This window comes from Apteryx mantelli, chromosome 1, assembly GCF_036417845.1.
Source record: "Apteryx mantelli isolate bAptMan1 chromosome 1, bAptMan1.hap1, whole genome shotgun sequence".
Classification (NCBI taxonomy): domain Eukaryota; kingdom Metazoa; phylum Chordata; class Aves; order Apterygiformes; family Apterygidae; genus Apteryx; species Apteryx mantelli.
The window spans coordinates 173051507-173064926 of NC_089978.1; positions in this window are offsets into that span (position 1 = coordinate 173051507).

A 13420-nucleotide genomic window follows, 5' to 3' on the forward strand; every position below is an offset into this window, starting at 1 on the left:
TTGTAACCATTTCACTGAGCTTTTCTGCTTTGCTTATCAGTTAAAGATGAGGAAGTTCGCTCCCCCTGACTAGTTTGAACAATTCTCCTTCTTTTGGGGGGAGCTTTAATACATTTTTCTAGGGATAAAGTTGCCAGAAATGACCCACTGAATACAATGTAGCTACTTATTCATTCCACTCTACAATTAAGAAAAGGAAATAACATCTGCATATCTTTGGTGACAGAAGGTTTGACAAACCTGTCATCCAGACAGAGCCCCATAAAACGTAAAAAAACTTCCATCTATGCAAACTGACATTTGTTTAGAATGAAAGTTCATCTTCACCTAGTTGAGCATATGCATTCATTTGAAACTCAGGTGGAGCTGACATGCTAAATTTCTCCTGGGCCAGTCAATGGAAAGTCTGTGCACAGAGACAGCATTCTTCACCCTCATCCCCCACTTTCTAGAAGTGCACACACTAGGAACATTGGACAGTGAATTTGTACACAACAAATTCAGACAGAATGAAATCAGAGTTGAGGAAATACAGCAGGCTTCAATGACTATGCCTTTACGACTTACACGTCTACCGATTTGGCAGTCTTACTTAAAATCTAGATAGGCAAACAAACAAAAAACCCATAACAGCTGGACCCTTCACTTGTGTTTAAACTAATTTTTCTTTTTTTCCGGACACTGATGCAGATAAAACCCACAGAATAAGATCTCTCTTCATTTTTGCATTTCCTTCCAAAGAAATAAATTGTTTTTAGGCCCATGTTCTTAGAGCTGAGGCAATATTTCTTCTTCCACCCAACCTCCCAACTGAAAGGTCAATGATCTTTTAAAAAAACCTTCTTAGCTACAGACTCTATTTCAAGCCTAAAATCTAAACCTATGGGCCTGTGTTTAGTGGTCAGAGGGTAATGGACAACGCAATGCATTTTTTAATATTCTGAAACTACACTGGTTTACTCTGTAGTCATTTTATCTTACCTTTGAGCCTCGGCTTTCCCATCCTGTCAATCTATATGTAAATAATGATCTTTATAGTATTTTATCAATCAAATGAAAATGAATATTGAGAGGGAAAACATTATTTTTTCTATTGGGCAAAGACTGTAAGGATTGCCACTCTAATGTTAGAGGTGAAGTTGCACTCAAAAGGCATGAAAGATTTTATAACATCCTTGTTTAAGAGCCCTTAAAACTAGGCTGCTATTCTTGTTAACAGTGGTTCTGAAGGAAACCATGTGTTTGGCTGTCCTAACAGCAGAATGAATCCAGGAAAACAGTGGAAAAGTGGGGGAAAGCAAAAACTTTTGAATAATAGGATGTGAATTATTCAGGTCAGTTAGCAAGTCCTGAGTACATGAGAATTCATCTTTTTTCCAACCGAACACACATCATCATTTCTTGTGATTCATATTTTTCTTGTTTTTTAAAATAATATGAAAATACTAAAGTTTATATCAAAATATTATATCAAAATATATATCAAATATTTTAGTCACAGAGACAGGCTGATTGTACAAATGTTAAACCTTAATCATGGTAGTATTATTTTTTTTTTAGCATAAGAGCTAAAAACTAAATTGAATATTTAATTCCAGAGAAAAAATAAGTATTTCATACTTCCACAACAATTTTTCTAATTTATTTTACAATTTATCAAGATGACTTGGCCCATTTCCCTCCACAATGGACTGAAAAATTAGTAACTTGAACTGTCTGGTGTATCAAGACAGCCTGATGATCCAATTCTTTCCGATGTGAAACTGAAAACTGAGAAGCCTAAGTCCAACAGTAAAATAATTTCTAAACAAAACCATGCTCCAGAATGTAAGAGTAACCAGCCCGGAGTAACCCAGAGCTGCCTTTTCATCTCTGCCCATCAAATTCAAGGGATAGTTATATTCTGCACTGAAGATCACTATGCATACATATTCACAGGAAGGCAATGATCTGAAAGGCTTAACTGATGCCATGTGTAGCATCAAATAGTACAGCCTTCAGGCTTGCACCAGAGGGGTATGCCATTCTCCTACCCTCAGCACATGGAGAAGTAAGGAGAGAGGTTGCAGGTGCATGCAAAGTCACCCTGAAATCAACTACCAATTCCCAAAGCACGATATAAGGGGAACAAATCTCATTTTAAAAATTGGAGCTGGATTTAATGTAGCTGCTCTGCTTACATAAAGCAAAAAAATGTGTAGGCTGTTGTATTCTCTGAATTCTCTGTTCCATTGATAGTGAAACCACTAGAAGGTTGAAGGTTTAGAAGGTTGTGATCTCTTAGGGTATATATGCATTGCTTTCTAAACACCAGCCAAAGCTTGCATCCACAATAATTTTCTGCATATCCACATTGTTTGGGCATATGTTTGTATTCAGACAAACGTTTAGGTAGACTTTGGGGTATACCATGGCAATATTCATTCTGTGTTAGCCTTTAATGTAGGTACACACTCATCCCCCGGATATACATGCAGGTTGAACATTGCCTAATCTGTAGCTTTCAATATAAACACATCTTTCAGAGCTCTCACAGACGTGGCCAGTGTCATGCAGACAATCTCATTCCTAGAAAATTCCTAATATTGTGGTGTAAATTTATCTTCAAAGACTTCCAAAAAGAAGAAATACCCAGTCAATTTTGCATGGATAATGCAGGCAAGGACATTGTCTTATATTCCAGTTTAAGTGACATATTTTTCCCATGGGGGAATTGTAAGATGCCAAACTACTGAGCAGAGGTTCTCAGAACTGTTATTAACCACGTAGTTAGCCCAGTTGTATCACATAAATCAAGGAAAGGGTCAGAAAACTGGTCATGAGATCTTGAAAAAAAATGGAAAAAAAACCACTCTCTTGTGATATTTTATGGTAATCTAGTTAATATTAATATTAGATTCCTGCAGAAAAGCCATATTTTGATACGCATATGTGCTTCATTACCTATACAACATGTGACAACTTCACACCCCAATTATGAAGGTCTTTGACCTCCAGCAAGTTACAAATGGAGGTATAAGCAAAGGAATTTCTATGTTTGAATGAGTGACTTGTCTACAAGGCATTTTGGGCTATTTGGACCAATAGGTTTCAAAGGATCACAGATATACTACAATAGAGGGAACTGTGCTGTTAGAGAACTTCAGAATGCTGAGGAGGGGATGGAGCTAGGAGGAAGGAGTGGAGGCGAGACAAGGACAGGACATGGAATGACATGAAGAAGCAAGAGAGAGAGAGAAATAATAGAGCTGAGAGCAGAGAGACCTTATTCTGGTTCTCTCCTGTCATGCTGAGAGGCTGAAGGATAGCAGCAAATTCCCAGAAGTGTTGGACTTTTGCTGCAACTACTTTTATGCTAAAGAAATTTTAGCCATTCCTTCCCATGCACACCTCATTTCTCATGCCATCACCAGATCTTCATGCCACCAGTGGTGCACATGTGCTCACAGAGATGTGGCAGGGAGCATTAAAGCTTGTTTAACAGTTCCTGCAGGAGGCTGAATCAGCCCTCAGTTCTAGCGCAGAGGTAAAGCATCATCCCATGGTCCTAGAGACAGCTGTGTTGCTCATCCCAAGTCTGCTTCATGGAAGACTCATAACAGCTGGAGAGAACAACCCTTGCTGGTCCTGATAAGTGTGATGAAACTCAATTATACTGATGGAAGAAGGTGTTCAGAAACCTGGCTCCCAAGCACTTACTATGATGCGTAACCTGCTTCTCAGATTGGGGTAGTAAGCAAAGGTATGTTGTAAAAAAGCATAAATTGCTGTGTTAGAAAAAAAGCAGCTATTGTACTCCAGAGTCAAGAACTACTACACAGAATCTAATCTCTCTAAAATCTGTCTTGGAAGAAACTTCCAAAACCACAGAGCAGAACTCCAGCCCTTGTATAATGGTCAGCTGTTCTAATCTAATGCAGACCTCATCCGTTGTGGGAATCTAGCCAGGGAGCTCTCAGTCCCTGTGTATAATTTTTTTTATTTATTTTTGTGTGGTTTCTCTGGACTTTAGTTTTTGTTCCACTTTATAAATCAGATTGAGTCTCATGGAGCTCAGCTGTGATGCTCAGGTGCAGACTTGCTTCATGTCAGAACTACTTCTGAAGCCCACCACCATATTCTATTCTGCAGAAGTTCAGGTGAGCACTGAGGAGTTCAGCACGCAGAGCATGTGTGCAACCTGCTGCTTCTACTTCCTTTGTCTGAGGCCTAGCTACTCTTTTTCTGCAGTTCAGTATCCTGAAAGAGCACTGCTAAACATATAGTCTAAGTCTGTGCTTGTGTTTCAAGCAGTCTTGTGACTGGCCCATTCAAATACATGCCAAGCACTCCTCTCTAAAGGAAAAGAAATGTTCTCACTTCTGCAACTGTGCATGTGTGAAAAGTGTAAATTTTTACCAAAAGAAAAGTTGTACCATAAAATAAAACCAGACAAAATTCTAACAATGTGTCCTTTGCTCAGAGATGTCATGCCTGGCACCCACCAGTGATAAAAAGACAATGCCGGAAATGCAGAAACTAGAGAACTCTACTGAGTCAAAGACTTCCATTTCCAATGACTGCGGAAACACCAAGGGAATATTGTTAAAGCCATGAACAGAATTGTAGCTTCCATTTCCCATTGGCTTTTTTGACAGAAAAGCCTTTAGAAGTCTTCTACCTGACAGTTTTCTTCACACCACTTTCACAAAGGGAATGTGCATTAACCTGACTGATTTTAGCAAAAGATAAAAACAGAACAACTAAGAGTCTTGACAAAAAAATGCACAACGGAAAAACTCAGCATCAGAGATGGAGCATGAAATTCTAGTTCTACTAATGTGAATGGCAAAACACCTACTAAGTCCGAGAAGGGTCAGGATTCCACCTCAGAAATTTCCAGCTTTCAGTTCTGTGCCTATACGGTCAGTCTCTACTTCCTTCCCCTGCTGCTAGGAGGTCCGTGATCTCAGAAAAGCTCTCTTCATGAAACACAAAAATGAAACCAGTGTTTTTTTTAAACAGAAAATGATTGCTGTCACATTTCATAGACAGCTCAGTGCAGCAGCTGTGTGTCAGACATCCTTTGGGAATGACTGCTGGGGCAATGGCAGGAGAAATAATTTCTGAATCATGTCTCAGTATATGGGACTGAACAGTGCTGGGGGTACACATTAGGTGACTGAAACAATGTAGCTATGCTAACCCTTGTGCCAAATGTGCCTTAAATCACAGAAACAATCTGTCTAAGGCTAGGAGAGCCATAAGAATCTCAGTCATTCAATATTGTACAACTACTTTCAGTTTCAGTGAGTTGATGTTAAATGTCTCGTTTCTATTGAAGAGCTCATCCAAAAGGAAATCCATGCAGGCACATTTTGCAGAAAGGCTGAAGATGTCAGTGTTCAACAAGGGGTTAAGTAATGACTCATATGAAGATCATATGAAATAGATCATTGTGAGTATTAAATTACTTTTAGGTAATTTAAGACTTTTACTTAAAGTCTAAAAGACTTTTCCTCGACATATTGGAGGTGTAGCGACAAAGTAGTTTGGGAAACATTGTGTTTGCTTAGTTAATACAGGAAGCCTCTGCTTCTCTCCAGCAAACATCATTGATCCCTCATCCAAAACTGATCATAGATGATGGAATGTTATTAGCTGGATTAGCTGTAATAGGCTTTGGGAAAGCCCTCTAAATGCTAAAATCTGACTGAGAGATAAAGAATGTCTACAGAACCTGCTATAGTTAATATCATAAGCTAGAGAAAGCTTACTGAAAGCCACTATGGGTAATGACATCATCATACTGCCTCTTTATACATCATGGCTGAGCTCACAAGCCATATCTGCAGTAACAGTTAGGGCCACCTTGATTAAATAAACACTAAAAACCTTAATCTTTTTTTCAATATTCTGAGGAGCTGAGCTCAGTAACTGTCAAGATTCATAAGTAAAAACTGTAACTATCTCTACAAAAAAAGAAGTTGAGAGATTTTGTTTTACTAACGTGCGCTATCAGTTAATCATTTCATGGCCTACTACTGCCATCATGTGTTGATAAAAAGTAACACTTGTTATCCTACCAACGCCTATTATTAAGGATATATGTACCTTGTTTTCGTTTGTGCTTGGTAAACTCAAGTCTATGCAATTTTTTTCTTAAATTTTAATACTAGCAAATCAACTATCTTTATGGCCTCCTTAATGAATGCAAAAGAAACAGGAAACTCTTCTGAGAGAAGAACAAAGCAACGTTGTATGGATTTGTTTTCTAAATCAGGCTGGAAAAAAAAAACAATAAATTCCTTGTGGTATGCTTCTTTAATAAAACTATTGCAAATAAATATTTTATATTTTAAAATACACTGCTATTATTTTTTGTTTTGTATTTAAATAAACAAATAGAAATGCCATCAGAGTATCTTATGTCTTAGAGTGTAGTATTATACAGATGCTGTAATCACTGAGTTTTAACATTCAGAGTCTTTGATTCAGAGTCCTCTTGGCAAAAGATGGACACAGAACCTGGTGTAAATGTGTATCTACATAACATAATACAAAAGCACGAGCCTTAGCTGACAGTATTATTGAATGCAGAGGAGGGCTAAAAAAAGTAAATCCCCACTTACTCCTAGCTACATAAAAATTGTGAACTTCTACAGAGACAAACACAGGCAAGAAAACGTACCTCTGTCTTACTATTTGGTAAGAATGAACACACAACATCTGTTTTTTTCAGAAATAAATATGTAACACCTGTCTTCAACCTAGCTGTCTTTTATAAGGCTTTGTCTCTCACAATAAGAGGCTGGTTCATTTATTTCTTCTGTAATCCAGGAAGTAAACAAAAGAGAAACTTTAACTAGTGAACAGTGTGATATAAATAGGGTACTTTGATAAAATGAAAGCTGAGATATTCCTGCTCTCCAACTTGTTACCCTTCACAATAAAAAGAGAGCAATGATATTCACATTATAGAATATGGGCTGCTACACTTTGCCTTTGGTGAGGCATCATCTCAGGAATTTTCTAACAAAAGGCAATGTAAAGTACAGGATGCAGGATTTGGAGTCAAGAGGGCTAGAACAGCTTTTTGACAGTGCCAATTACTTGTTCTGCAAGCTTGTGAAAGTTACTTAATCCCTCCATGTCCTCCTCTGTAACTTGGCAAGAATAATGCTCACTCACTTTTATGAGGTGCTTTGAGTGAAGCAAAAATTAGGGCTAACATGGAGGCTAGAAGTGGTTTGGGGCCTAGGTGTAACATGGGAGTGACATGCAGATACCCTCCTTCATTCGCCAGCTGACCTAGGCCAAGGTCACAAAGGTTAGTCCTTGTCATAGGACAGAGCAAGTGTCTGCTCACTCATTGGTCACAGTCACACCTGAATGATCTCCCCAGGGGTGGGGATGCTTGGGGACCCTCATTTTGCCTCAAGGCCACCGCAGGGCAAGGCCCATGTGTGGCACGCAGCAGGAGTGCAGGACGTCAGCATGGTGTGGGTTGCGTGCCACCTGCGGTGGGCCAGGCACAGGGCTTCCCCCGGGCCCCCCGGGCCAGGGACGCCCCTGCGGTGCCGGTGGTCTTGCCCTGGCCCGCCACACAGCGATTGGCTGCCCGTCACCCGCGGTGACAGGGATGCCACGCTCAGTGTGGACCCGACCCCCGGCGGGAGAGGAGGCCACTGCCACCCCTGGTGCCACCACCCCCGCCGCCTGCAGAGTAGCGCCTCACGCCAGGGATTCGCCATGCCACCAGCCACTGCTGACACGGGGCAGGGCCACAGGACACGACAACAAGGTGAGAGGAGCAACAACGGACAAGGACAGCAGCAGTGGGGGCCACAAGCAGAAGTGCCCGACTCCCTACGGTGGCCCAGGAGGGCTGGTAGAGGCAGAAGACGACGACAGAACCGAGGGAACTCGTATTTTAAGCTGCAGACAGAGCCAGGGAAACATGAGAAAGGAAAGTATTTCATGGAACAGGATCCAAATGCATCTTCAACAAGTGGCTGGAGGAGGCAGTATGGCCAGCACTGGTTTTCTGCACAGGGACAGCAAGGTCAATGGCCTACCACGACAGCCTGGCATAGTGAAAGCAACAAGAGCAACCAGCACCATCAGTCTGAGCCCTTCCTCCAAGACTGGGCATGTGGGCAGAGCAGCCCAAGAGAGTTCTCACAGCACTACTCTGCCACTGGAAAGAGGCAGCCCAAGGCTGCCCATTCCACTCACAAATGTTACTACTGCACTTTTTTAGGGACACAGCAATGTTGTTGGATGTTGGCAGGCAATGGCAGCAGATCCCAGAAGAGGAATCCAAAATGTTGGAACATAAAACAACACCGCTGGACCTCCAGGTTCCATGTGCCAGCAAGGGTGCGTGAAGCTTTGGCCACCCTTCTTCGTCCCATGAACTTGTGGGGATGGTGTGCACGAGGGATGTGTGCACCCCGCAACACGACCCAGTTTATTATGAACCAGGTATATCAGGACATGCGGAAACAGGAGAAGGAAGCCGCAGCAGCAAGCAAGAAAGCAGCAGCAGCAATATCTAAGACAGACGAAGAGGAGCTAGTGACAGACCTCCACAGAGAAAATACCAGCAGTCCAGTGGTTGAGGATTTCACTTCCACAGTCCCTTTCTCTTCCACAACCCAAGAGAAAGATATCTTTACAGAAGAGGGAGAGGAGGAGAGTGGACAGCACTTGAAGTGTGAGCCTTTCTGCCAAGACTAGAAGTGCCAAGTTGATATCTACTGTGAAACCTAAAACAGAGTGACAGCACAAGGGAAGTGCCTGACTTGTAAAATCATCAGCTATTAAGAGCAGACAAGCTCCTGACTTTCAAGTCCTTAAATAAATATATATCTGCACTTCTATTCCTGCTGCTTACTGCCTAGTGATTCACACACTCTGAGACAGATACACACTGTCAGAATAAAAACTAGAAACAAAAAAGTTAGTACTGCATATGCCAAAATGGTCAAAACAGCAGCCCCAAGGATTTGTCTTTTAGACATTGTGCATGCCCTTCTGCATATACACCTTATTCAGGAAAGCTTTTAAGTACATTATTAGATCTTACTGAAATCAGAAGGCCATACATAGATTATTAAAAAAACCCATATACTTAAGCACACATTAGAGCGAAGACTTAGTCTGGACATTAAAAATAGGGAAAGAACATTTGCTACAGAAATATATTTTTTGATATAAACAAACACTAATACCTGTTTATCTGTGGCTAAAGTATGTATTTGTACATATACATGTATATATTGTATAGTATAAGCAAAAAAAGTGTAGGAAAAAATAAGACAGAACAAAAAATCCCATTTGAAGCACAACAGCTCCCTCACAGTGCATGCATCTTGACGTGCCTTCAGTGCTCATATGGTTTTCCTTTCATCAAAGGCCAAGAAGAGAAAGAAGCTTGGTGACATGTCCTAGCTTCACTTTTTAAGCTGACTGAAAGTACAGCCATAGGAACCATCACAAAAATACTAGTATTTTAATCTCAAGGTGAAAGAGACAACAATCATACGTGTCTATCAGAAGGAAAAAAAAATCATAACAGAAAAGCAGTAGTAAGAAACTTGTTTTGGCTCACTGCTGCTGTTTAAAAGAGAATGATGCTTGTGTGGGCTGAGGATTTAATACAGGGGGAAGGAAAAATGGAGTTAGTGGAAAGGACTGAGTCACTGACTTGTATATTGTGGACAGACAAAGATAGGAGAAAGTGACATAAGTCTTTTCTAACTTTTGTCTAAGTTGAGACAAGTTCTAAAATACAGCTAGTATTAGAAATATTCTTTTTTTTTTCATGTTTGTATCAAAAAAACAAAAAGAGAAATAAAAGTAATTACTATTTTGGTATAGATACAAATGTTTTCTGTTTAGAACAACTATCTATATATATATATAAATTTCCTGAAAACATGAAAAATAATTAAGTATCAATGTAGATCCATGGATCTATTTTTTCCCCCTTTTTTTCCCAACTAATTGTTTAAAAAACCTGAGCCTCTTACTGAAATTCACTTTAAATCTCATAATTCTTTATTATGTTTTGCTCTTTCTCCTTCACATTCTGCTTCATTGCTTGTTATATAAACCGTCTCAAAATGATAGAACTTGAATGTTTCTCACTATCAACACAAATCTCTCACTTGGCAGAAATCCTAAGTTTTAGGTGTCATAGCTTGAGACATCCCATGAGACAATATCATGGACTGAAATGGGAGATGGTGGGATTGAGAGAGAGTAAAGTAAGAAGGAAAGGTTTGGTATCTCATAAATTAACTCTAGCAGGTATTACTACTACATGTTGGACTTCTCAAACCCATACTTATTTGAAAACTATGTGACTAAAATTATTCCTAAACCAGAATAGTTTTCAATCTTTTTTTTATATGTATAAAAAGTATTTAAAATAGTGCTAATGATGAAGAACACAGTTTGAATAAATGTAAGGTTTATAGCCTCATTATTAGTATCCCATTGCTGTATATTCCTGACTTTGAAAGGCAACAAGGTTTATCAAAAGCTAACAAAATGGTTAACAAAAATGCAGTGTCACAAGACCAGAAAAGATTGTTTCACAAAAAGCATTTTAAACTGAATTCTTTACTCTGTGTTCTCATGCAGAATGTTTCTATTTAAATGTTCTTATTTGAATTTAAATTCCCAGATTAATATATAAATCTTTCTTTTTCCTTATGGATTAAGACAGATTTTTCTGATTATTAAAGAAAAAAAAGTGGCGTGGGAGAGAGGAACAAGTTATGTGCTCTATCAAGACAGTTTCTAAGACTGCCTGAGATTAGAAGAGGAAAATATGTTTTTCTTCTTTCCCACTCAGTTAATTCATAGTTGCTTGGAAGAGCAAAACTGTCTGGAGAAACGCTTTGACAAAATTACAAATGACAGGAGGTTAGTGATCACTCAGAATTTGATATTTTGGTCAAACTGAGTATTATATTAACCCAGTCTTTACTGTATTCTTGAGATATTTACTTTGACAGAACATTCAATTCCAATGTGCTGGAAAGTAATTGGATTTAGAGAAATCTAAAGCTTTTGGTGTAAAGGAAGGTGTGTGAGCTCATACAAAGTTTGGAATAAGTATATTAGCTGGACATTTCTGCTAAAATGATTAGTAGTCAAATAACAGTGCTGATTTTTTTACTTACTATGTCTTCATTGACTCCATATTGAAATTAACAGGAAACTCACATTTCCTTGTTTTATATTAATTGTTTTATTATTAGTTTTTAATTGTTTTCCAGTTATATAGACTAGTAGTACTACATGATCAGTTTTACAAACAGTTCATAATGCAGTCATAGAATGGTGGAACTAATATAGGGCAACATGCATTAGTATTAAAAATTAAGACAGAATAAATTCTTGCTTCTTTACTTAACAGTTTTTTGGCCAGTGAAATAACAGTGCCTATGAAGCTGGAATTACCTATTCATTTTCTCTGTTTTGTTATGGAACTAAAAAAGATAAGACTGCAATATAGCATAGTTAGTACAAAATAGTTATAATTTTGCTATACATGTCAGCTAGTTTGAATTTATTGCAGTATATTTTCCCCACATGGTATTCACAATCTATCTACAAGTTGTCTGTCATCTTCTTAAGTTCAGTGATGGACCATCAGCACAGTATTGCTCAGGTATATGCAGGAGATATAGTGTTTTAAAAAATCCTGAATATGAGCTCAGTTACAGAGTTGAAATGTCTTTCTTCAGAATAAGTTTTGCCATTATTTATACCTACCTAAATCTTTCAGAAGTGTTTGTAATCTTGCAGTAAAAGTTTTAAAGCCTAAGTTTTGAATATCTGATGGTTTGTTCTACTCTAGCTGTTCTTGTGATATAATTAGGAAAAGAAACTCTATGGTACTGCTCAATAATATAGCAGAGCAAGGTTTAAATATTGATTTTTCTGTTTAAAAAGCTTCTAGAGAACAAGGTTTATTGCATTTTTAACATTTTCATCTTCTGACAAAAGAAACTACAGTGTTAGATGAGTGCTGCCCTTGAATATCATTTTATCTCAAGAGCACAAAGAAAATTTTCATTTTTAATGTACTGGTATAGTCTATTGTAATGAATGTAATCGATGGGAGAAAGAAAAAAAGGAGTTAGGAAATGGAAGATATTCCTATAGGAGTAAAAGTACGTGGGCAAATTTGTGCTAAAGAGATTATATACAATGGTATTGCAAGAATGTAGGAGGCAGGCATAGGGAACTCACAGTGAAAAACAATAGCTGATAGAATATAGCAGTTTGTTTTTTTATTTATTTCTTTTTTTTTTAATGTGGGCTAATATGGCAAAACAGTTCACTTTAAAATGCTCTTGCAGCTCAGAAGCTGCCCCAACACTGTAACTCTGTGGCAATATTTGGAACTGATCTTGTTTATCAAAGTACATTTTATAACTAAGATCAGTTCTCCCAACAAGTAGCATCTGATAGTTTTAACCTGACTTGTAAATGCTTTCAAATATGTGGTATATCAACAAAATGAGGATGTAAATTATTAATGTATAAGGAGAAGATTTCTTAAGTGACAAATACGTCCTGAAATTACCTCGAACATGAACATACAGTGAACTCTATCTGAATAAGTGAAGTATTTCTAATGTCAAAGTCAAGGTGATCTTAATGCACCATCAGATGTCATTTATGTAAAAAAGCTCATTATGTAAAAATCTAAAACACAAATATTTTTGCAGTATCTAATTAAGTATATATTCAATTTGGTAAATGAGGCCAATAGGATATGGCTATGAATGCCATTAATGGCACACCACCGACCTGCTAATATCTCTTCTTTGTATATTAATGAAGCAGATAGATAGATAGGCTATTTTTACTATTTCTGTATTTTTTGATGATGGCATTGGAAAACAAAGTCCTGTTCCTTATCAGGTCTGTGGTCCCTAAGATTTCTCATGGAAGTATTTTTCAACCATCAAAGAGCAATTGAGAAGGTAAATAGTTGGCTATGAATAAACCTGAAAACACTGTCAAAGAATCATTTATTGTATAATCATTTTTATTACTTGACTCTATTACTGATCAAAATTATTTTCAATTATATAAGCTCTGGGACACAAAGTCAATGTGGAATACAGTACATTTGGGTTTGAAACATAGGATATTTGTTAAGCTTTCTGAGGGCTTTGCTTATTCAACTTAGGATGTCATTTCACTCCCCTTGTCAAAGTAGAAGGGAAACAGATGCCCAGATTTCTAACCTGCTAATACAGCACAGACCTGTTAAGCCTCTTGTACTGAATGTCATATTCATATGGTTACTACCTTGTGCTCCTTATATCTGGGAGTGATCACATATACAACACAGTAATGCAGCCTCTCAGGATTCATCCTCTTTGTTTCTTCCTTCAAAAAGCACACT